At 37.2% G+C, this 23,267-nt stretch overlaps 2 protein-coding genes across 16 annotated transcripts in view; one reads left to right on the top strand and one right to left on the bottom strand.

Annotated features, from left to right (window-relative positions):
- LOC102893405 (TRPM8 channel-associated factor 1) overlaps window positions 1-10,856 on the bottom strand; it is a 45,964-nt gene extending 35,108 nt beyond the window's left edge. For both annotated transcript variants that reach the window (XM_006910450.3, XM_006910448.3), the window contains exon 1: window positions 10,693-10,856. The gene's annotated coding sequence lies outside the window, so the exon portion shown is untranslated. The remainder of the gene's footprint in view (window positions 1-10,692) is intronic.
- LOC102894895 (olfactory receptor 2A14) overlaps window positions 1-23,267 on the top strand; it is a 311,951-nt gene that overhangs the window by 147,033 nt on the left and 141,651 nt on the right. For 12 of the 14 annotated variants that reach the window (XM_025045874.1, XM_025045876.1, XM_025045873.1 and 9 more), the window contains one exon: window positions 14,363-14,502. The gene's annotated coding sequence lies outside the window, so the exon portion shown is untranslated. Of the gene's footprint in view, window positions 1-8,149; window positions 10,190-14,362; window positions 14,503-23,267 lie in introns of those variants that run through there. The other 2 variants (XM_025045869.1, XM_025045871.1) reach the window with 2 other exon arrangements.

Raw genomic sequence — 23,267 nt, 5'->3', positions numbered from 1 at the left:
TCCGGCGGCTGATTGGCGGTCGCCGCGGTGGCGGCGGACCCGCCCCCTTCCCCGGACCGCAGAGGCCCGGCTTTGTGTCAGTATCCGAGCCGGGAGTGCGGCAAGGCCATTTGTTGAAAGATAAATCCGTGAGACTGTTTACCAACGAGGGTGGGGTTGATACATTATGATAGATCTTTATATAAAATGATACACAACTGTGTACAAGGATGCCTTAAATCTCTACATATTTGCTAGAAGTGAGGCTATATTTATATTCATTCATCTTTTAGATAAACATTTAACGTGGCAGTAAAAGGGAGAGCTGGCATATTTGTAGGAAAAACTTAAAAAATATTTTACATACTTATATAAACACAGAAATTATATGAAAAAACATACAGCGAACTATTCGAATCAGTTACTTCAGACAGGAAAGAGGAGCTTACTTTTAAGTATTTTTTCTACATATACCTCATTAAAATTTTAATAGTAATATGCATTATTTTGTGATGAAATAAAGTTAATCAACTAAAAATAGATAAAATACCCTTGCTCATACAGCTTTCTCCCTGTGTGTGGGTTTCTTGAATTTGTTCCGAGTTATGAGTCATTTTAATCAAGTAAGAGAGAGATCCAGCACTTGCTTTTTGAGCCAGCGCCTGGCTTCATGCCTGACCAGGTCCTGCCTTGAATTGGTGTCTGCTCATCTGGCTTTGTGAGTTTTTCTTTAGAACTTGGAGAAAAACCACTTGTCCCTTTTCAGGGCTGGCCCCAAAGCCTTGAAAGATTTCTGTGGCTCCTTTACATTCTCCTGGCTCCTCACCCCTCACCACCCTGCCCCTGGTTCTTAGGGTACCTAAGGAGGAGGTGTCCCCAGACCAAACTGTCCCTGGGAAGAGACCATTAAAAAGCTTTCTACCCGACCACAAAACAGTGTCCAGGCTGGACCTTACACTGGAACGTGGATTCATTGGTAAAGGGGATAGTGCACCACGTCCAGTATTACTTCAGGTTTTCTCAAACCAGAGTAAGCATAAGCCAAGAATGGTTCTTTATTCTTCTTTAGTTTTTCCACTTCATGTGGCCATAAACGTATGCTCTGTAATGTCCACTTGGTAGATAGATGAACGAAATAGATGAATGTGAGCTGAGGAAAGCAATCCTAGGATCCCCCTCAAACGAAACAAACAGCAGCTCCATGTAGAAAACTGATCAAATTACAAATTGCCTGTACTGCAAATTTTCTCTTTCATGTTTTTTTCTTTTTTTTTTTCTTCCTTAAGCCTGTTTTCTTTCCATAGCAGCTGGTTCTATCCTCTCTTTATCTATTTCAGACTCCACATTACTACTTCGATTTTAAATCCTATATCTTTCTCTATTTCTCATTCCCCTAGAGTTTTTGTTTTTCTTTCTAGTTTTTTTTTTTTTGCCCTGAGTAATAGAGATTGCCACGAAATGTTTAAAGCACTGAAATAACTTTTGAGATATTAAGTTCTGTAAATACTCAGCAATATAGAAATGAACGAAAAACTTATTAAAAATCCATACTACAAAATATTATGCATTTCTTCAAAAGGATGAGCACAAGTCTAACCTCGAGGAACGCTTTCAATATATATTTTCGGTGATAAATTTATGATCCTACTTTTTCATTTATGTTTATCTAACAGGAAAAATAAGGACATATTTGGTGAACTCAGGAAGTGGGGAGGGCTGACTGGTAATTTTTTTCTTTAGACATTTTGTATTTTTGAAGTGTTACAAAAATCATTTTGACATAAAAAATACGACTGTTCAGTAACACCACTCTTAGGTACACACCCAATAGGAATGCATACACGTGTCACCAAAAACATGCACCTGGATGTTCCAAGCAGCACCAGCCAGCCATAGCCTAAAACTGGAAACCACCCAAGTGCTATACTCCCTGCATTCTTACACGCAGTGCCACACAGGCATTATCTTCTATTACAGGAGTCTTGAAAATGTTATTTTCAGACCAAAAACACTGAGAATTTACCATCAGAAGATCTGCTTTAAAGGCAATTCTCCAGGTTGTATTTCGAGGAGAAATAAAATCATCTCAGCTAAAGAATCTGAGATGTAAGACAAACTGGCGAGAGACTTCCAGTTCTGGCATTGAGAAAGGACCTTGTTTGGAACAACCCTCCCACTGAAAACTGCAATGAAAGTTGGATGAAATATCAACGGAAGCCTCTAGGAGTAAACAACATGAGCGGGGCTTGAGAAGCTACAATCCCGAGGGAAGGAAAACAGGGCAAAGGAGTTCCACGTTCAAGATGGCTTTTTCTTCCTCCAGGGCATTTTCCAGTTTACACGGCAGGGTGACTGAGGCCAAGCTGAACGTGTCAGTCTTACTGGCTGGAGATTACCAAATCGACTGGGGCTGAAAGGGCAAAATTTGAAAGAGGACGTCTCAGAGAAGCGAATCTAAAAATCTACGTACACATTACCCGAGTCCTCAGCCGTGCATGCTCAGGGAGAGACCCCATAAAAGAGTTGAAGAAAATAGTGGCAAAAATGCTAAATAACTGAGCAGTCATTTCAGTAGCTGTACTGTTCTGGGAATAAACAAAGCAGTGGAGGTCAAGTCTCACCAAAGTAAATGACTCTTAGCAAAACACTCTGCTTTCAGTTGACATATGAAAAATCTATAACATGTGACGAAGAAGGACATCTTAAGAGTAAGAATTATGCTCCTAGAGAATGGAAAAACCTGAAATGGACCAGTTCTAAGAAACCTTGAAACTAACCTTTGATAATATGAAATTAATCTGCTGGTACTTTATCTGTCCCACACCCCTGAAAAAATCCACTTTGAAAGATAATAATATCAAGCAGAAATTTTCATTGATGGTGTTCCACATCCAATCAAAAAATTTAGAGGGAGGTTAAAAATCAGGATAAATTTCCAAGAACTCAGGAAAAGGAGATAATAGAAACAGACTCACAGATAGTTAAGACATTTGAAAGGTGAAAAGAATACTTTTCTTTCATATAGTAAATACTGAAAGGTGAAAAGAATACTTTTCTTTCATATAGTAAATACAAGTTAATATTGACTGTTTTAAGCAGATACAATGTCTTGTGAGATATAAAAGCATACAAAAATGAAATATACAATATAATAACACAGCTGCAAGATAGAGATTAATGAAAATAAACTGTTTTACTGTTACTGCATTGTTTGAACTTTACCCTTACCCTGATACCAAAGCCAAAGATACTACGAGAAAAAAAAATTACAGGCCAACATCTTGATGAACATAGATGTAAAAATTCTCAACAAACATTACCAAACTGAATTTAGTAGTACATTGAAAGGATCATAGACCATGATCAAGTGGGATTTACTCCAGAGATGCAAGGATGGTTCAACATCAATAAATGTGCTACACCATATTAAAAAAATGAAAGATAAAATGATATGATCATCTCAGTAGATGCAGAAAAGCATTTGACAAAATACAACATCCTTTTAGGGCAAAAACTCTCAGCAAATTGGATCTAAAAGAAATGTACCTCAAGATAATAAAGGCCATATATTACAAACTCATAGTTAACTTCGTACTCAAAGGTGAAAAGCTGAAAGCTTTTCCTCAGAGATCAGGGACAAGACAAGAATGCCCACTCTCACAACTTCTTTTCAGGATCGTACCGCACATTCTACCCAGAGCAGTTAGGCAAGAAAAAGAAATAAAAGGCATCTAAAATGGAAAGGAAGATGTTAAATTGTCTCTGTTTGCAGACAACATAATCTTATATATAGAAAACCCTGAAGACTCCACCAAAAAACTATAAGAATAAACAAATTCAGTATGGTTGCAGAATATAAACTCAGTTGTGTTTTCATACACTAATGACAAAGTATGTGAAAGGGAAATTAAGAAAACAGTCCTATTTATAAGAGAATCAAAAACAATAAAATATTTAGGAACTGATTTATCTAAGGAGGTAAAAGATCGGTATATTGAAAACTAAAAAAATTGATGAAATAAATTGAAGACACAAGTCAGTAAAAAAATATTCTGTATTCATGGATTGGATGAATTAATAATGTTAAAATGTCTATATTACCCAAAGCTATCTGCAGATTCGAGGCAATCCCTATCAAAACTCCAATGATATTTTACACAGAAATAGAAAAACCAATTCTAAAATTCATATGGAACCACAAAAGAACTCAAATAGCCAAAAAAAAAAATTTTTTTTAATTAGAAGAATAAAATTTTAGGCATCACATTGTCTGATTTCAATCTATACGACAAAGCTTTAATAATCAAAATAGTATGGTACTTGCATAAAAACAGACACATAGACAAATGAAACAGAATAGAGAGCCCAGAACTAAACCCGCACACTTCAGCTGATCTTCAAAAAAGGTGCAAAGAGCACAAAATAGGGAAAAGACATTCTCTTCAAAAATGGTGCTGTAGTAACTAGATATACACATGCAGAAAAATGAAATTGTACTCTTATCCCACACCATATACAAAATCAACTCAAAATGCATTGAAGACATAAATGTAAGACCTGAAACTGTAAAGCTACTAGAAGAAAACAGGCAAAAAGTTTGTTGACATTGGTCTGGGCAATAAAATTTTTGGATATGACCCCTAGAATAAAGGCAACAAAAGCAAAAATAAACAAGTGGGACTATATCAAACTAAAAAGCATCTGCACAGCAAAGTAAAGAGCAGAGTGAAGGGATGACCTGTGGAATAGGAGAAAATATTTGCAAGCCATATATCCAATAAGGGGTTAACATCCAAAATATATAAAGAACCTAAACAACTCAACAGAAAGAAAACACATAATCCAATTAAAAAATGAGCAAAGGACCTGAATAGACATTTCCCAAAAGAAGATATACAAATGGCCAACAGGTTATGAAAAGGCACGCAAATCCACTAACCATCAAGGAAATGCAAACCTAACCAAGAGATGTCACCTCACACCTCTTAGAAGGGCTAATATAAAAAAGACAAAAGATAAAAAGTGTTGGTGAGGATGTGAAGAAATGGGAACCCCGTGTACTGTTGTGGAAACATAAATTGGTAGAGTCAATACAGAAAACAGTACATATAGATGTTTCTCAAAAAGTTAAAAATAGAACTACCATATTATCCAGCAATGCTACTTCTGGGTATATGTTCAAGGGAAATGACATTGGCATCTAGAAGAGATATCTGCACTCCCATGTTCATTGCAGCATTATTCAGTAGCCTCAACATGGAAACAACCTAAGCATCTATCGGATAAAGGATAAAGTAGTTGTGATATGTACATACAATAGAATTTATTTAATCATAAAAAAAGAAGGAAATCCTGCCACTTCCAACAACATGGATGAAACTTGAGGGCATTTATGCTAAGTTTTGAAGTAATTCAGAGAAAGACAAATACTGTACTACCTCACTTATACGTGAAATCTAAAAGTCAAACTCATAAAAGCATAGCATTTATGGTGGTTTATGAGAATAGCATGGTGGTTACCAGGAGCATTGGGGTGGGGAAAATGGGGAAATATTGGTCAAAAGTTGCAAAGTTTCAGATATGTAGGATGAATAAGCTCTGAAGATCTAATATATAGCACAGTGACTAGTTAATAATACTGTATTATTATGTACTTGAAATTGCTAACAGAGTAGATCTCAATTGTTCTCATGAATAAAGGGTAAACTATGTGAGATGATCACTGTTAATTAGCTTGATTGTGGTTATCATTTCACAATGTATACATACATCTGAAGATCACATTGTACACTATATACACACATATTTTTTGTCAATTATACCTCAATAAATGTTATGAGTTAAATGTGTTATTTAATTAGAGTATTCCTAAAGCATTCAACCTAAAACATTAGAGCATGTAACTTCCAAACAAGAAGAGGAAAAATTGGGAAACAAAGAAGGAGAAAGAAAGAAAGGAGACGAATGAAAGAAGGAAATGAATGAAAAAGATAAAACAGAAAAATAAACCCAATAATAACATGGTAGAAATAAACCTAATGGTATTACTAATCAAATATTCTAAATTATTCAATAAGTTATAAATTATCAAACAATTTTAAAAACCTAGGATTTAAAAAATACAGAAAAGTTTTTGAGACATATACTTAAAACAGATTTAGAAAGATTTAAAGTGAAAGGATGAAAGATAAATGATGTAAACACCAATCAAGGAAACCTTAATTTGATATCTGAATTTACGAATCAAGGACACCTTCATTTGAACACATTAAGAATTTAAAACAAAAGTTATTAATAGGTAGCCAAAATATTGTATCCCTACATTATAATAAAAATTTCAATGTACTCTAATTCACTAATAATATAGCTTCGAAATATATAAAGTAAAAATATACAAATCTATAATGAGAAATCTCCAAATCTACCATATAGTGAGCTATTTTAATACATCTATTTTTGTAATTGATAATTCAAGCGGATAAAAAATTGGTGAAGATACCGCAGATCTGGATTGCATAATTAGCACACTTGTTTTAAAAGTGTACATGGGGCTTTATATAATTAGAGAGTACACATTATTTTTAAGTATACAAGTAAAACTGACCACATGCTAGGTTATAATGCTAATTTATATAACTCTAAAGGGATTGGTATCATATATTTTCTGACTATATTATAAATTAGTTAGGCAACGTTTACTACAAGATAATAAAAGAATCTTCATTTGAGTGACTGGAAATTAAAATGTACACTTCTAAAAAGTTCATGGCTCAAATCAGAAACCAAAGTGGAAATGAAAAATACTTAAAGCTACCTAGTAACAAAATAATTGTATTGAAACTCATGAAAAGAAGTGACACAAATTTATAGCCTTAAGAGCTTACATAAGAAAAGCTCAAAATTAATAAGCTAAGCAGATACCTTAAGAGCTTAGAAAATAGATAACAGAAAAATTCGAAGATAAGAGGAAGAAATAAAATAACGATTAATGTAAAAAAGACAGAAGGTTTTTTGTGCATGTGAAAGAGCTAATAAAGTAGTATAAGTTCTGACAAAACAAAAAGAAGTAATATATATACATATTTGTAACAAGGAGGTCATAATAATAGATAATGGAAATATTTAAACTGATAACAAGAGGATATTAAGAACAAATTTATTCTATTTTGAACATATATATGAAATGGTTAAATATTTTGGAAATTATAATTTATGAAAACTGACTCATAAGAAAGCTTAAATAGTCCTATAATCCTTAAAGTAATGGAAGCAATAAGTTTATTATCTTCTGACAAAGTAAACTCCAAACCCTGAGAGTTTTCCTGGTGATTTGAGGAAATATTCAAGGACCACATAATTCCAATCTGGCACAAATTCTTCCAGAGAATATTAATAGTGAGAATACTACCCATCTTATTTTATGAGATAATAACAGCAACAGATAAGGTTAGTACCAAAAAGGATAATTATAGGCCAATCTCAATTCATATATATAGATGCAAATATCTAATGCTTACCTTTATATCTATACATAAAAGTTATTGCATATTTACCGTAGCGGGTTTATTCCTGGATGTCAAGTTGATTTAATATTAAATATTAAATACTAAACTTCATCGTATTAACATATTTAAGGGAAAAATTATATGTAAAAATCAATAGCTATAGAAGAAGCATTCAATAAAACATCTCCTCATAATAAAAGTGCTTACCAAAACGAGAACTGAACTTTCTTATCATGGGACAGAGCATTTACAAAACAACCATCATGAGTGCAATATTTGAAGTTGATATAGTGAAATCTTTCTCTTTATTTAAAGGATAAAACAAGATGCCTTTCTCTACTTTAATTCAATATTCTACTGGCAGTACTAACCAAAGCAGTAAAACAATAAAAAAATTAAAGTTATAAGGACTGCAAAGGAAGAAATAAAACTGTCATTTTTAGATGATATGACTACTTGTGTAGTAAATCTGAAAGACTCTATAGGTAAATTTAGAATTATTAATTGAGTTTATCAAGTTTGATATATAATCAATATATAAAAGGAAATTGTATTTCTATATGCTAGGAACAATGTTACAAAATATAATTTTTATAAAAGAAAACATCTACAATAGTAAAAATAAAATGTACTTATAAATAAGTTTAACCAAAAGGAACAAAAGGAAAATGAGGAAAAATATTATAAAACCTTATAAAGATTAAAGTTGAATTAAATAAATGGCATTATGTACCAAGCTCATAGGTGGAAAAATTCGGCATTTTAAAGAGGCCATTTCTCCCCAAACTGGACATATAGAATTAATTCAATATCATTCAAAATTCTACTAGATTTGTTTATTTGCTTGCTTGTTTCTTATTTTGTTATTTAAATATTTATATGGAAGGTTGAAGGTCCAAGAATTGCTAAAACACTCTAGAAGAAGAATAAAGAGGTGGGAGGATCTTTCTGACCAAGTTTCAAGACTTATTATAAAACTGCAGTAATTAAAAACAATTTTGTATTGGCACAGAATTAGACAAAGAGATAATGAAAGAGAGTAGAGAGCTTAAAACAAATTCATGCATGTGTGAAAAACTTGATTCATGCAGATCACTGGTGCCTGGATAATTATTACCCATGTGGAATAAAAAAATGTAACAATCAATTTCCAGGTGAATTAAGACTAATGGCCAAATGCAAAACAATAAAAGTTTTTAAAATACAGTAAAATTAATTTATTACCTTGGGAAAATAATTTTCTCAAGACAAACTATAAAAGAAAATACTGGTCACTTGAAATTAAAAGTCAAAACTTCAGACATAAAGAGAAAGAAAAGCTAAGTACCAAATAGAAAGCAGATATTTGCAGTATATATTGCTAACAAAAGATTAATTAGCATTCAGATTATAAAAAGAAAGCATTCCAATGAGTTGATAAGAAAAAGACAACCCAGTATGAAAATGAGTAAAAGACAGGAACCAGAATTATCACAGAGAGAAAGCAATATAGCTCATCAACATATGAAAGATGGTCAACTTCATTTCTTATCAAAGAAATGTTAATTAAAATCACGAGGGAATGTTATTTCATGCCTACCATACTAGCTAAAAATGAAATTTCATAATACCAAGTTATGACAAGTATGTAGAGCAGCAGGAACTATCATCTGTTGTTGGAGTGCAGACTGGCTCAACACTTTGAAAACAACTTGGAAATAACCTAATAAAGTTGAACATACATAAGTCTTATAACTCAGTAATTCTACATCTAGGTGTATACTCCAGGAAAACTGCCTGCGTGAAGCAAAAGTCATGTACAAGAATGTTAGAAGACAACGTTATCCGTTAATATCCCCTGTTGCAAGCAGCTTTTAACATGGCCCCCAATAATCTCTGCCTCTGGGTTTTCATGCTCTTTTCTAATCCCTTCCCCTTGAGCGTGGGCTAGAACCAGTGATTCGCTTCTAATGAATATATGGGCAAGTGATAGGATGTCACTTTTGAGATTAGGTTACAAAAAGAATCTGGCTTTCGTTCATCTGTCTCTTTCTCTCTGAGGGCCTTCACTCTGGGGGAAAGCAAGCTCCTATACAGAAGCCCACGTGGCAAAGAACTGATGTGTAAAATAAGAGTTACTTGAACACAAGCACTGCCATCCCTCGACAGTGGATCTGTCGGTTGAGGCATCTTGGCTGAGATACCAGGGACAGTGTAGGAATTTCAATACGTTACTCAGAACAGCGTGCGATTTAAAACTTATGAATTGTTCATTTCTAAAATTTTCTATTTAATATTTTCAGACTGTGGTTGACTGTGGGTAACTGAAATGGTGGAATTGTGGATAAGGGAGAACTATTATGTTGAAATTAAATCAATTTACTAATAAATAATTTGGAGTATGAAAGGATGGATGATGCATGGGTGATCACTAGACAGATACATTCTGTGCTCGACGTCTAGTTAGGCCTGCACTTTTTCCCACAGTTTCTCCTATGCTTTAAGGCCTTCTCCCTCCATTGCCCTTTGAGTCAACTCAGCGGCCAGTTCCAGGGCTATTCATCTAGTAACTGTTTAACCCAGCACTTACCAGAAGGCCAGATGCATTCCAGACTAACATTCCACCTGGTTCCCGGCACCCCCTCTCACCACCAGCCCTCCCGCACCTCACACCTTCCTCCCCCACCACTGACGCTCTGGAGGCCCCTCGTAGAGCCCTTCGGTAGGTGAGGACTTTAACCTTGGGGGAGGGAGGGTTATGCAGAGGCAGGCTACACTGAAAAAATTCAAGAGCAAGCTCCAGGTGGTGAGATGCCATCGCCTCCACAGTTCTTTTCAGCTCTAGTCTCAATACTCTCGCGGAGCACAAAGTAATCATAAGAAAATAGGGGGTCATGGCTTCCCGATAAACAAAGGTGAATAACTAGATGGCAAGAAGGGAATAGAGACCGAGCTGCAGGGGGGGCACCAGAGAAGGATCTGAGAGGTAAACAGCAAGGAATCCTGCGTGGAACACGTCTGTCACTGTCCCCTCCTGTCCCCTCGGGAGCACGCAGAGGCCCCACACCAGTCCCCATCCCTCTTGATCCCATATAAACGCCCAGACAGCCTCTCCGGGCATTTACCACGTCTCCCCTACTCCCCTCCCGAGCCACCAGCGCTAGGGGCTATGGCTAGTGTCACCGCCAGGCTTTTCCTGGACCAGAATCTATCGTTGAGCCACACTCACCGTTTGCCCCACTGTTCCCTGCAGTATGAGTTCGGGGACAGAGAGGACTGGCAAGGAGGGAGAAGCGGCAGTTCCCAAGAGAAAGGAGCTTCTCAGGAGAGAAGAGACGGAGCTGCAGACAAGGCCTGGGACTTGAGAAGTCGCAGGCAGGCAGGGGGCGAGGAGGGGCCATCTCGGCAGCTGATTGGTGGCCGCGGCAGGGGGCGGAGCCTGGCTGGCCACCTCAAGCCCGCAGAGGCTCCACTTCGTGTCAATTTCTGCACGAAGATGAGGCCCCAAATCCAGGATGGAGACACTGGGGCCCTACTTGGGGCCCTACCTGGGAGTGCCAGCAGGACAATTTGTTGAAAAATAAATCCCCGAGACTATTTATGAACAAATGAGAGGTTGATAATAATATATTTTTATATAAATTAATCACAATTATATCCAAGGATGAGTTAAAAATCTATGGGTTATAGATATATTTTTTTAATTAAAATAATCAATTCGTATTAAAATGGAGACTATGACTACATTCTTTTAAGAAAATTTTGCATCGCTTATGTAAGGGCAGGACTAAGTGTGAAGAAGTTGGTACTTCTTCATAACCACTAAATTGTTTTAAAAAATCTCACATGTATGAATTTTATGAATTAAACAGAATGGGTTAAAATTTTTACTAACCAATAATAGGTGACAGATATTAGGCAAGTGTGAAAGACAAGGTACGGCTGTTAAAAGCCTGGACTCCAAAGTCACTGTGACATTCCCTACATACCAGCTGGGGAGTGAGTACCTGTGGTTTCCTGGGGCAGCCATAATATGTGGCTTGAAACTTAGTAGCTTGAAACAACACCATTTATACTGTTCCGTAGGTCAGAAGTCCAGCCAGCAAGCGTCTCACTGGCTTACATCAAGGTGTAGGCAGGGGTGTGTTACTTCTGGAGGCTCTAGGGGAGAATCCATCTCTTTGCCTTACTCAGCTTCTAGAAGCTGCCCAAATTCTTTGGCTTGAGACCTCTCGTTCTAAGCTGGCAATCTCATCATTTGGACTTTTGCTTCTGTTGTCACATCTCATTCCCTGCTTCTCCTCTTTCACTTATTTCTGAGCAAGTTTGACCTGCTAGTTCCCTTTCTGTCCTGGATCCAATAGGCCTCCCTCAATTCTAAATCTCACTTCTCCTTTTATCCCCATTTCCTTTAGGTATTTATGTTCATCTTCTGTCTTCTGCATTGTTTGTCTTTGTTCCCTAGATAATTTACTTCTTTACAGGTAGAAAGTGTAGCGGGTGGAACACCTTACCAACAGAACACTTATGCTGTCCTCTTACTGCCACTTAAAAGTCAGGTGCTTTGCAAAGTTGTTGAAATACATGTGACAACATGTGACAAAGGACATTCTAAACTCTTGGAGGCTGTCAGTACTGTTTCCAGTCTGGTTTCTTCTTTCCTTCTCTGAGCCCTCACCCAGGCCAGACTTGCTTACCCAGTTCCAGAGCCAGTCTACAGAGAGCATGTCTCTGACGTCAGAGGGGGAGGGGTGAGGGGCCTGGGTTGAGAGGAGGCAGCAGGGGGAGGATTGTTGCTGAGCAGAACAGCCTGGCCCCCATTGGCAGTGAATTTGCTGGCAGAAGTCCTTGTAGTCTGTGTGTGTTTGCAGGGTGGAGGGCTGTAATCTGCACTGGCCCTGTCTCCTCCCAGCCCCAAACACACAACACACACACACACACACACGCACACACGCACACACGCACACACGCACACGGAGCAAAGCCTAGAGGACCGTGATCTTGGCCTCACGGATTTTGTACTGAAAGCTCTGGAGCCTTAAGTGGGCATCTGAATGTCAAGGTCATGTTCCTGTCTGCGCTAACTCTTTCTACTGCCTGCATTTCAGTGTTCCTTTTTTATTTTTTTTTGATAAAGGAGGACACTGAATGAGATGTTTTAGCTCTGAAACTGTGACCACATACACAGCAAGAATAACACCAACTAAAATTGGTGTGCTCTGGGGTGTGTATGGGGGAGTGCTGGCAGGCACGTGTTATGTTCACTATCAGTTTTTGAGAGGAGGAGGGATATGGCAGTAGAGAAATGCAGCTGTCTTGGCAGAGAGAAAGCTTAACGCCAAGGAACCCGGGTCTTTCAGGAACAATTATTCTGCAATCCCTAAACCCTCATCTGCCTTCACAGGTCCCCCAGACACCCTTTTCAACACTGGCTTTCCCTTTCATCCTCAAAGAAATTACCCCTCTGTGTCTGGGAAGCCAGATTGCTCATTTCTCGAAACCTCTGAGACGTGAACCCCAACATCTGCAAACCGATCTCAAGTCAGGCCTGGCAGGTAGTTCTGAGGGAGATTAGATTAAGTGAGGGGAGGAAAAGGCTTGCAGATTTTGAGGAGGTAAGGAAGGAACAGTGGTTAGTGCCTATGGGCAAAAAGTGTGATTCTCCTCTAAGAGAGAATTCTTCCTGCCTTGCAACTGGGATATTAACCGCCCCGCTCAAACCCCTTAGACTTGAACTGAACAGGAGCTCTCCCTGGGTCTTTAGCCTGTCGGCCCTCAGACTGGACCTAAACCATCAGCTCTGCTGGGGCTTCACCTTGCAGGCTCGTCCTTGTCCACCTTAAAAAACAAACAAAAAAAACAAAAAAAACCCCTGCTAGTTATTTTACCGGTAAAAAAATGTGTTTATTAGCGAATAACATAGAAATGGCAATTCAGTACACGTGAGCTATAGCAAACCATAGGCTAGTCTAGAGAACAAAGGAGAGGAACGTTACTTTATAGAGAAAAATAAGTTAGATGTGGCTCTTATAATCGAAATGTCCCTTGGTAAAACCTGGCGATGGAAGTGTAGTGGCTCCTCATTGGTTGAGTCATGGCAGTTTCTCATTGGCTAGATCTGTTGCTAGGCAAGGAAAAAATCCTCCTTCCGGTAGTAAAGTAGGCCTCTTCCTGTCGGAGGCGGCTGCGTGGCTGGACAGTGGTGGCGCCGCAGCGCCCCTTCCGGCTTCCGGACCTCGCTTTAAACGCGGTTTCCGTTATTCGTTTTCACACCCTGCGTCTTTTGAGACTTGCCAGCCTTCATGATCCAGTGAGCCAATTCCTTAGAGTAAATCTCTATCTTTCTATCCATGGGCCCTGTTCTTTTGTCTAGAGAAGCCTGACTAACGCGGCTGACAGGTTTATTTATTTGGAATTCGCTGTTGGCCCCTACTGAGCTGATAACTCCTGAGTGCAAGCTCCTCACAGGGGCCCTTTATTCAGAGGTGGAGCGTGACTGTGGGGCAGACCTCACTCCCTCTGTGTCTCCCCAGATTTCTTAAACGGAATTACTACAAACACATGCGAAGGGGAAAGCTTTAAAAGCTTACGTTTGGAATGTTTTGTGTTTCGAAATCGAGCTTGTTCAGGGACGTCATGGAGAAATCCCATCAAAATAGCGGGAGGATTGGAAAAAAACTGATGGAGCTGGAGAATTTTTTTAAGGAAAGGTTATGTGGTGTCTTTAGGATAATGACATTTTTATGAAATCAATATAGTGCATGAATAGATGGAAAGTAAGGAAAAAGTAATTGTACTGAATATTTTTAAGTTTAAAAGATACTCTTTTTTAGTTTGGGCTGCCGTAACAAAAAATGTCATGGACTGGATGGCTTAAAAAACTAATATTTGTTTCTCAGTTCTGGAGGCTGGGAAGTCCAAGATCAACTTGCCAGCAGTTTGGTGTCCTGCAAGGATTCTCGTCCTGGTTCATAGACAACGCCTTCTCCCTGTGTCTTCACTCCCTGTCACCTCACCGTCACTGAGAAGAAGAGCTCAGGTATTTTCATCTTCTTACAAGGCACCGTTCTCATTCACGAGGGCTTCGCCTTCGTGACCTAATGACTTCCCAAAGGCTCCACCTCCTAATGCCATCACATTGGGGGTTTGGATTTCAACATATCAATTCTGGGGTGACCAAACATTTAGTTCCTAACAGTTAAGTTGAACTCAACAAAAAAGGTGAAGAATTGGCTCAGATAAATGTTTCTTCATAACAAGAACATCTGCACTCTTCCTGAGTGTGCGATACCATGGTTTTCTCCACTTGGCTGGGTGTATCCTCTTCTCAGGAAATGGCCCTGAGTGCCTGCAGCCGAGTGCTGCTGGTTTCATTGGTCTTTCTCGTGAAGACCATGATTTTTCTTAGGGCTACATACCACTTCAGTCCACTATCTCATGTTTGGGTGATATCAGTGAGAATTCTTAACATTTTATCAACTTACTTTATTTCCTTAGTATAATTTCTTAGGCCATGAAGGGGCTGTTGGAAGAATGAGTGGGGGATAGAATTTAAACATCATTCCAAGATGAATGAGAACTTTGCTTTTTGCAGAGGCAGGAAGGATTTGGAGCCAAACAGCCTAGCTTGAAATATCCATTCTTACATGAGACGTATTTGAAGAGAGCCTGGTACATAGCAAGAGCTCAGTAAATGCCAGACATTTATTGTTAAATTAATGTCACTTTTAGAAGTTCATAGAATGAGGTTGTGCCCCATTCCTTCTTTGCTCTATGCTAAATATTTATTTTATAACTTTCTTTAAAATTAATTTTATTAGATAATGATGGAAGGAAATTTTGTGATCTAGCCTCTTTATCTGTCATCCTGCCACTGCCTTTTAACAGAAGTAAGCATTTATGCTAACCAACATGTTCCTGGAAGAATTTCACCTAGTTTCTCTTACAAATTCTCAGTGGTCACCGTTTTTACTCTAACTTAAAACAGTTTTATATGTCTTTTTTCTCCTGGTCACTCAAATGTACAGCTTCCGCACAATAAATTTGTAGTCTCTTTTGCTTTCTCTCTCCTCATCTCCCTCCCTTCCCCCCCTCCCCAATCTCATTTGGGAAATTCAAATAGGGTAGTTTGAAGAAAGAAAAAAATGCCTTAATATCATTCTAAGGAAAGAAAAAGAGTCTATTTTAAAGCAAGATCCAAAAAAAAAAAAAGTCTTGACAGCTCTGGTTCAGGCCTGGATACTCTTATGGGGACACTCTTGAACACTTCTTGGCTTACAGAAGTACTGGTGATGACACTAACAGAGCCTGGGGATACAGGAACCCCAGATTCACCCAATTTCCTCTAGCCAGCTAGACCTCCATTTCCTTAGATCTAGGGCCTGGATTTCTGGCATGTAACCCCTGAGAAAGTCAGATTTAGGCTGGCCATTCCTAGAGGAATCCCCCAGATCCTAAAGACACTAGGGGTCTACCTCAACAGAGCCAGGGGCAGGGGAAGCCTCCTTTCCCACCCCTACTGAGGAGGCCAGCTGCTCTGCCCTCTTCCTTTTATTTCCAGTGCCTGGATGCTAGACTGGAAAGTCCAGAGATGCTGAAAGCTGACGTGTTCTGAAAGACAAGAGACTCCAACAGACCGTTAGGTGTGAGGGAATCTTATTTTCTCTATCCACCCACACCCCTTGAGCTGGCTGCAATTTCTGCTCTCCCCTTTTCGCACTGTAGGGCCTCTGTGTTCTACCTGGAAGCCCCGGGGAGGTGCTGTGATGGTCAGTCTATGCTTGTAGTGATCTCTCTATATCTAAAAGGTATTCGGGCCTTCTCTCGACCTCTGCTCTTGCTAAAAAAAAAAAAAAAAAAAAATTTCACACCCGTTCTTCATTCAGACTCAGTTTTCCACAGTGGCACAACTACCAGTTGACACAGCTAAAAAAAAAATTCTCAACCCCTTTTTTATTGCTTATGGTTAGAAAAATAAACATTTCCACTAAGCTAGATTCCTATGCAGATTAACGGAGAAACAGCCTTAAAAAATGATGCAAACTACCAACAGTAATGATGAACTTTCAAAGGTAAGTGCAAAAGAAGGGCTGAAGAGGTCAAACCAGATATGTAACTACTCTGATTATGTGAGATTTTGATTTTATATACTGATATAAATCCTCTAAAGATTCTATTTATATCCTGCTTTTTTTTCCATCTAAAATATCATCTGTGTTTTTTTCCTTTACATTTTTCCAACAGTTCATTGCTGGTCTGAGGAATACTATTAATTTTTTTTTTAAGAAACTATTAAGTGTGATGTTACCTATTGATTTAAAATAGAGAGATAGTATTCATTATGTTAAGGAAATATATTTCTAGCATACCAAAATATCTAAAGTCTCTTGTGGGCAAAGCATCTTATTGAATTGCTTCTGGTTTTTTTTATTGATCCGGTAGATGTTCAGGTTTTAACTTCTAACACTGGCAGAGTGTATGCACTTGAGTATAGTAAATTATGTTTTCATTAAGCCGTTAAAATTACTAACATTTAAGAGTTTTGATCTATTTTTTTAAAAATGAGCTTCATTTATACAGCAGTCCTTAGATTTTTATTTTTGTGATCAGTAACATATTAGTAAGTGAATTATGCTCAAATAACTTTGGGAAATTCCATGTTCTACACCCGTTTTTATAGATGCTAAGTCATATCAACATATTAAAAGCTCTGAGCTATCTGTAGCAAATAATACTGCTTAAATTTATTTAATGTCACACTGTTTATATTTACTTACAAATGATTTTTTTTTTCCCCTGGAATACCTGTTAAAATGTGTTGGACAGATTTCTGCGAATACCAACTTAGGGACACACTGGTCTGTGGATTTCTTTTCTGACTTTGCCAGGTTTAGTTATTAGAGTTACGTTAGCTTTATAGGATCTGCACATGAATAAAAATTTGTCAATATTTTGGCTTATGTTAAAATAACATTTTTATAATTATAAAACTACTATGTGTCTGTTATAGAAAATTGGAAAAATACCAAAATCATAGAACAAAAAAAATTAAATCACTTATATGTGATCCTAATATTAGGGATCCTAATATTAGGAATGTTATAGTTAACATTCTGATAAACTTTTATATATCTATATGTAGGTATTTATATATTTATGTATGTTCCTATATTTATAAAGTTGAGACTATTTTGTATATCACATTCAGTTCTATGTTGTTTTTTTCACCATGATTTATATCTTGAACATTTTACCATACCATTGAACATTCTTTAAAGTTTTAATGGCTGTATAATAGTTTATGTCATTTACTGGAGTTATATTTATTTTCCATTTTAAAAATCAGATGATTCCAAAAGTTTGCTAGTTACAAAAATCTTGTTAAAAATATGTTTTACTTATGTCTTGATCTCATTCTGATTATCATTGTAGTCTTCGTAGAATTAACGAGCCAAAAGTGAGCTTTTGATACATAGTGCCAAATTATCCTCTAGAAACGTCTTATATATTTATACTCCCAACAATTCAATTGGATTGTATCTGTCTGGACTTCTGCTGGACTGAATACCTTATTTTCCAAACATTATGTAGTCCTTCTACATGTTATCTGAAATCCTTTTTGGTACAGATTGAAATGTGTGGCAGAAGGGGTTTTTTTCTCCTTCCTTTCCTTCCTGGAGCACAACATATATAGTGCCAAAATGAGAGAAAGGCATATTTTGAAATATAAACCAGGGTATGGGGAGGTTGGGAAGATTTATTAGCTCAAAATTAGTATTTGTATATTAAAAGTCCGTGTATCTTTTAGATAATCTTCTAGAGGCTGGTTTAGGTAAGGGTCCTACTCTATTTCCTTCTTCTCATCCAAAGAATTTCCTTTCCCCCACTGAAATCTCCTATTAAGCAGAGAAGCTGAATGGAGCAAGAAAAATGGCAGAAAAGTCTAGCTGAAGGCTTGACACAGAGGATTTTGTGAATGGCAATTGGGGATAACAGGACAAGAGCTACCTGGGGTTCTTTTTCTAATGTATAGTTGAAGTGGAAGAGGAGGAAGACAAAGCCAGGGAGAATTATGAGACTCAGGGTAGAATGGTGAGACTGCATCTTGGGCCCAAGCTCAAGTCTTGGGGGATGTTGCACAAGCTGACAGGTTAACTGATGGTGGCTTTCCTCTCCTAAAGGCAGGGAGAATGGAGAGGCAGCAGATCCTACCTTGACCAGGGGAGGATTCAAGTGGAAAGGACACCTCAACTTTTGTTATTCTTGATGACTGCATGGGCATGAGATCACAAACTTTACTCTTCTGTGGGGATTTCACTTTAGTGTTGAAGTGAAACAAAATGAATGTCTTAATAGTTCGATGATTCTGATAGATGTTGGACATTTGAATGAGCCCTGCCCCATTCATTATTGATCACACCACCTCCCTGACCTTTGGAGATTCCATTATCTCCTTTGAATGATTTGGCAGTGCCTACTCTTTTAAATGGAATTACCCGGAATGCATGAATGGTAATGCTTTTGCATGCATCTTGATGACCAAAAGAAATGCATCTCTATCTGTGTAAATCTACCTCTATAGGTCCTATGAAGGACTTGGTTGTTGCTTCACAAGACGGTGTGGAAGTTTGTGAGTTTTTCTTTTGATGAATCCTCACTTCATTTAGAATAAATTTATACTTTACATTGTTACTTAAATCATATTCTATATACATAAAACTTCATTTCAATTAAAATTTTTATCAAAAATTGAATTTCAGAACAATATCTCTGAGGAAATTTTAGCTACAATTAGGCTTCCAAATTAATTTAAAATTTAACTGCCCATGTATGACAAATTCAACTAAGATAAGATGATTAAGGCCTACCTTTTTGAATGGTTAAATTCACCCATGCCCACGAAATGATTCTATCACAATTTAGTCCTCTATCTAGAAGACAGCAGATTCTTTAATATTAAATACTTTAAAATGTGGAGAAAACCAACTACCATCTTATTAGAAATACAGAGGACAAAGCAATATGTAAAATGGTACCATAGAGATATCATCAGCAAATTCAAATTGTGGGAAGTTCTAGAAGAGCTTAAAGTGCACAGAACTTTTTTTTTCTTGAACCATTTTAGAGCAAGTTGCTAATGTAGTGTCTTAATCACATCTGAATATTAAGGAGACTTCTATATAAGCACCACATAACCATCACAATCAGAAAAATTTAATACATCACTACCATCTAATCTTCAGGTTTCATTTAAATTTTGCTAATTATATGAATAATGGTATTTGTAGCAATAGGATCTAGTTTAGAGTCACACATGTTGTATTTATTTGTCTTTATCTTTGGTGTTCAATCTTGAACAGTTTTTCAGTCTTTCCTTCACTTTATGACCTTTACACTTTGGAAGCGAGCTATTTTATATATCCTCAATTTGAATTTCTTTGATTTTTTTTTGTATGATTAGTTTCATGTTTATTCAGTTTTGGCAAGAGTTTCATGAAAGCGATGCTGAGTTCTCCAGTTTGTCGGATGTAATACGATGTCAATTTATCCCACCACTAATGATGTTCATGCTCATTACTTGATTAAGGTGGTGTTTGCCAAGCAATTGAGAAGCTGTTTCTTTAGCAAAAGCTTCTCATTTAGCTCCCCTATAATATAGTTCTCCAGTGCTATTTTAATTTAATATACCCTACCTTATAATCCCATAAACTCATTTTTTCCAAAACTGGTGACAGTAGCATACCTACTGCCACTGACCTGGCATTATTTGGATTTGCGGTTTTGTGTCACATTAACCTTTTGTATTTGATTATTTGGAACATTTCTCTTACTTTTTTTTTTCTTAATATTTAGTATCCCCAATTTATATGTAGGAACACTGCGCCATTGGTTTCCAATATCTAATTTTTAACATAAACATTAATGTGAAGTAAGTATATTTATTCAGGCTTATACAACCCTTTATATGGAAGACTAATTAGAGAAATCCTTTTATTCCATATAAAGACAAAATCAAACATATATACTAGAATTATTTGTCTAAATATTAGGTTGGGAAATTACACAAAATTTTGATTTTCAAAAGAGGAGAAGGAGTTGATGAGTGGGTAAGGAGATGATAGGATGGCATAGGTGGATGGGAGAGGAAGAGCTGTGTCCATATCTGCCATCATAAGTGGAGCCCGCACCCAGGTCTGAGTGCTGTGTGTATGGGTGCTGGGTGGTCAATTGCTATGTCCTGTCCCTCAGCTACAGGGCTTGTGTAGCAGAAAGAATAGATGGAAGGTAATGAACTTGCGGAGTTCTGCCTGTACTCTGTCATTAATTCCTGTGTCATGCTGAGCAACCATTTTTCTTCTTTGGACCTCAGTTTGCATGTCATGGGAAAAAAAGGAATATGTCAGAACTATGAAATTCTGAGACAGAAATAAAGCATGAGAGTAATACAAGTGGAGTAAAACAGAAACATAATCATCGGAAAAAAACTTTTGCCCCTTTTGGGCTCACAAGTTTCTAACCTATAGACAAACCTTCCTCTGTTTTACACATTCACAAAGATCTGTCATTCCAACCACATGCATATTTTTAACTGCTTCCTTCTCTGTCCCCACCCAAGGAACTGCCTTGTCCTCTCACCCTGACGCCTGTTTAGCTAAATTTGCCATATTCCAGAAACTCTTAGAGGTAAAATCTTCCTCATTTATGATACTATTTCTGTTGAGGAGGAGAGTCATCCTCAGAGAAGTGATGAGATAAACAGTCTGGAGTTTTAAAAAGTAGGAAAGGAGAGTGAAAAGGAGAATTATTGTCCATTGAAGCCTCTTCCTTCTTGGCTTCATTGGAGGCCCGAGGGGCTGTGGAAGCTGATTCAATAAGATTTATAGATATAGCTTATGGGGCTCATATACTTGGAAAATTCATACAGCTGAAAGAAAAGAAATTATAAAACCATTTAAAATTTTTTAGTCCTGTTAAAATGTGCTGTTTTTTTTTCCTTTGAAAGGATCAAGTTCGTTCTTAGGCATTCGTTTCGACACAGCTTTTTCACTGAAATGCTATCAGAGACATTCTGCATAGCTGGAAATTGCTAGTTTCAGCAGATTTTTGAAAATGATCCCCAAGCAGCTATTGGATAAAGAAGCATAAAGTAGAAGGAAGGAGGTCGTTTGCCGTTAAAATAAATTTGGAAGTGCAGTATAAAAAGCTGAGCTGCCTTCTAGGAATGGGAAGAATTAGTCATGGGTATGGGCTTTCCAGTGCATTAGGAACACAGGCCCTTACATGCCCACAGAGCTGCTCTTTCTGTTTCAGGTGGGTGGGGCAAAGAGAAATTATTTCCTTTAGGCAAACTAGCTAAAAAAACCCCACACAAACCAACTCTGTTCTTTCAATGAGCTTAAAATGACAAGCAAGACAAATTGACAGTTGCAATGGCAGAAGGCAGGCAGTTTAGAGAGGCTGTCTAGAGCATTGCTATCAGAAAACTCCAAAGCAGCTTCGATCATTATCCAAAACCCAGAGCAGTTTCCCTAAGTTCCGTGGACATGCTCTTACCTTAGTGCAAATTGGGGGCTTGGCTTAGGGGGCTGGAGTGAGGGAGGGTTGATATCTTTAAATTTCAAGGATTGGTTAGAGGCTTCCTTCTGTGGTAAGAGAGTCAAAGAACATTTAAAGAAAAACAAAGGAACAAACCAAAAATTAAAGCCTAAAATTAAATTTTTTTCCATTATTAATTTAAGCATACAGGTAGAAAGATTAAAAATAAATCTCCCATTATTATAAGATCCAAAGAAAACTGCTCTTAACATTATTAAATGTTGACCTTTTCCTTTTTAAATCTCTTCGTTTAAAAACATAGCTGTAAATTTGGCTTAATTAAATTATTCAACAATTAAAAAATTTTATTTTGAAATAATTATAGATTCACAGGAAGTTGTAGGGGAAAAAAACCGTACAGGGAATTCCTGTGTACCCTTCACAGTTTTCCCTAATGGTAACATCTTGCATAATCATAGTGCAGTATTACAACCATAAGCAGACACTGGTGCAATCCACAGAGCTTATTCAGATTTCACCAGTTTTATATGCACTCACATGATTCTATGCCATTTTTAAATATCACAAGTGTAAATTTGTTTAAGTACCACAATCAAGATACTGAATTGTTCTATCACCACAGGCTACCTCATTCTATCCCTTTATAGCCACATGTACCCTAACATATAATTTTTGCCCACTTTAAAGTCATCATTTACACAGGCACTCCCCTTTACCGGAATAAAAATTCTTGTTCACTTCCCCACTCCCTAGCTCTCTCTCCCTTCATCCTTCAGATGAACTCCTGCTTATATTTTAGATATCAGCTCGCACGTCCAATTTTCAGGAAAAACTTCCCTGGTACCCATCATGTAGATGTGAAGCTAAATACTAAACCAATACTAGAGGTTTTTGAGAAATATTCTTAAATACCAAGGAACTTTAAACCAGGGGTCATCAGAAAAACCCAGATGGCAACAGGAAAAGAGTTACATCTCATTAAACAAAAAAATGAACTAGAAAGAAAATCAAAAGACCTTTGGGATAAGAAAGGACTAGTCATGAGTGTTTTCATGATTTTAGGATTGGAATGCCTCTACAAATCTTTGGTTTCCTTCTGGGTTTCTGGTGAGTGGGACAAAAAGATTGAGGGAATTGAGAGAGAGAGAAATACTAAGGATTTTCCCAGGGAATAAAAGTAGCTAGGAAAGCAAACCAAATATATCTTTTCAATAGCTCTAAATACTTAAGCTAGGAAAATTGTCAGGT

This window comes from Pteropus alecto, unplaced genomic scaffold, assembly GCF_000325575.1.
Source record: "Pteropus alecto unplaced genomic scaffold, ASM32557v1 scaffold22, whole genome shotgun sequence".
Taxonomy (NCBI): Eukaryota; Metazoa; Chordata; class Mammalia; order Chiroptera; family Pteropodidae; genus Pteropus; species Pteropus alecto.
This window is presented reverse-complemented; position numbering and strand designations above follow the sequence as displayed.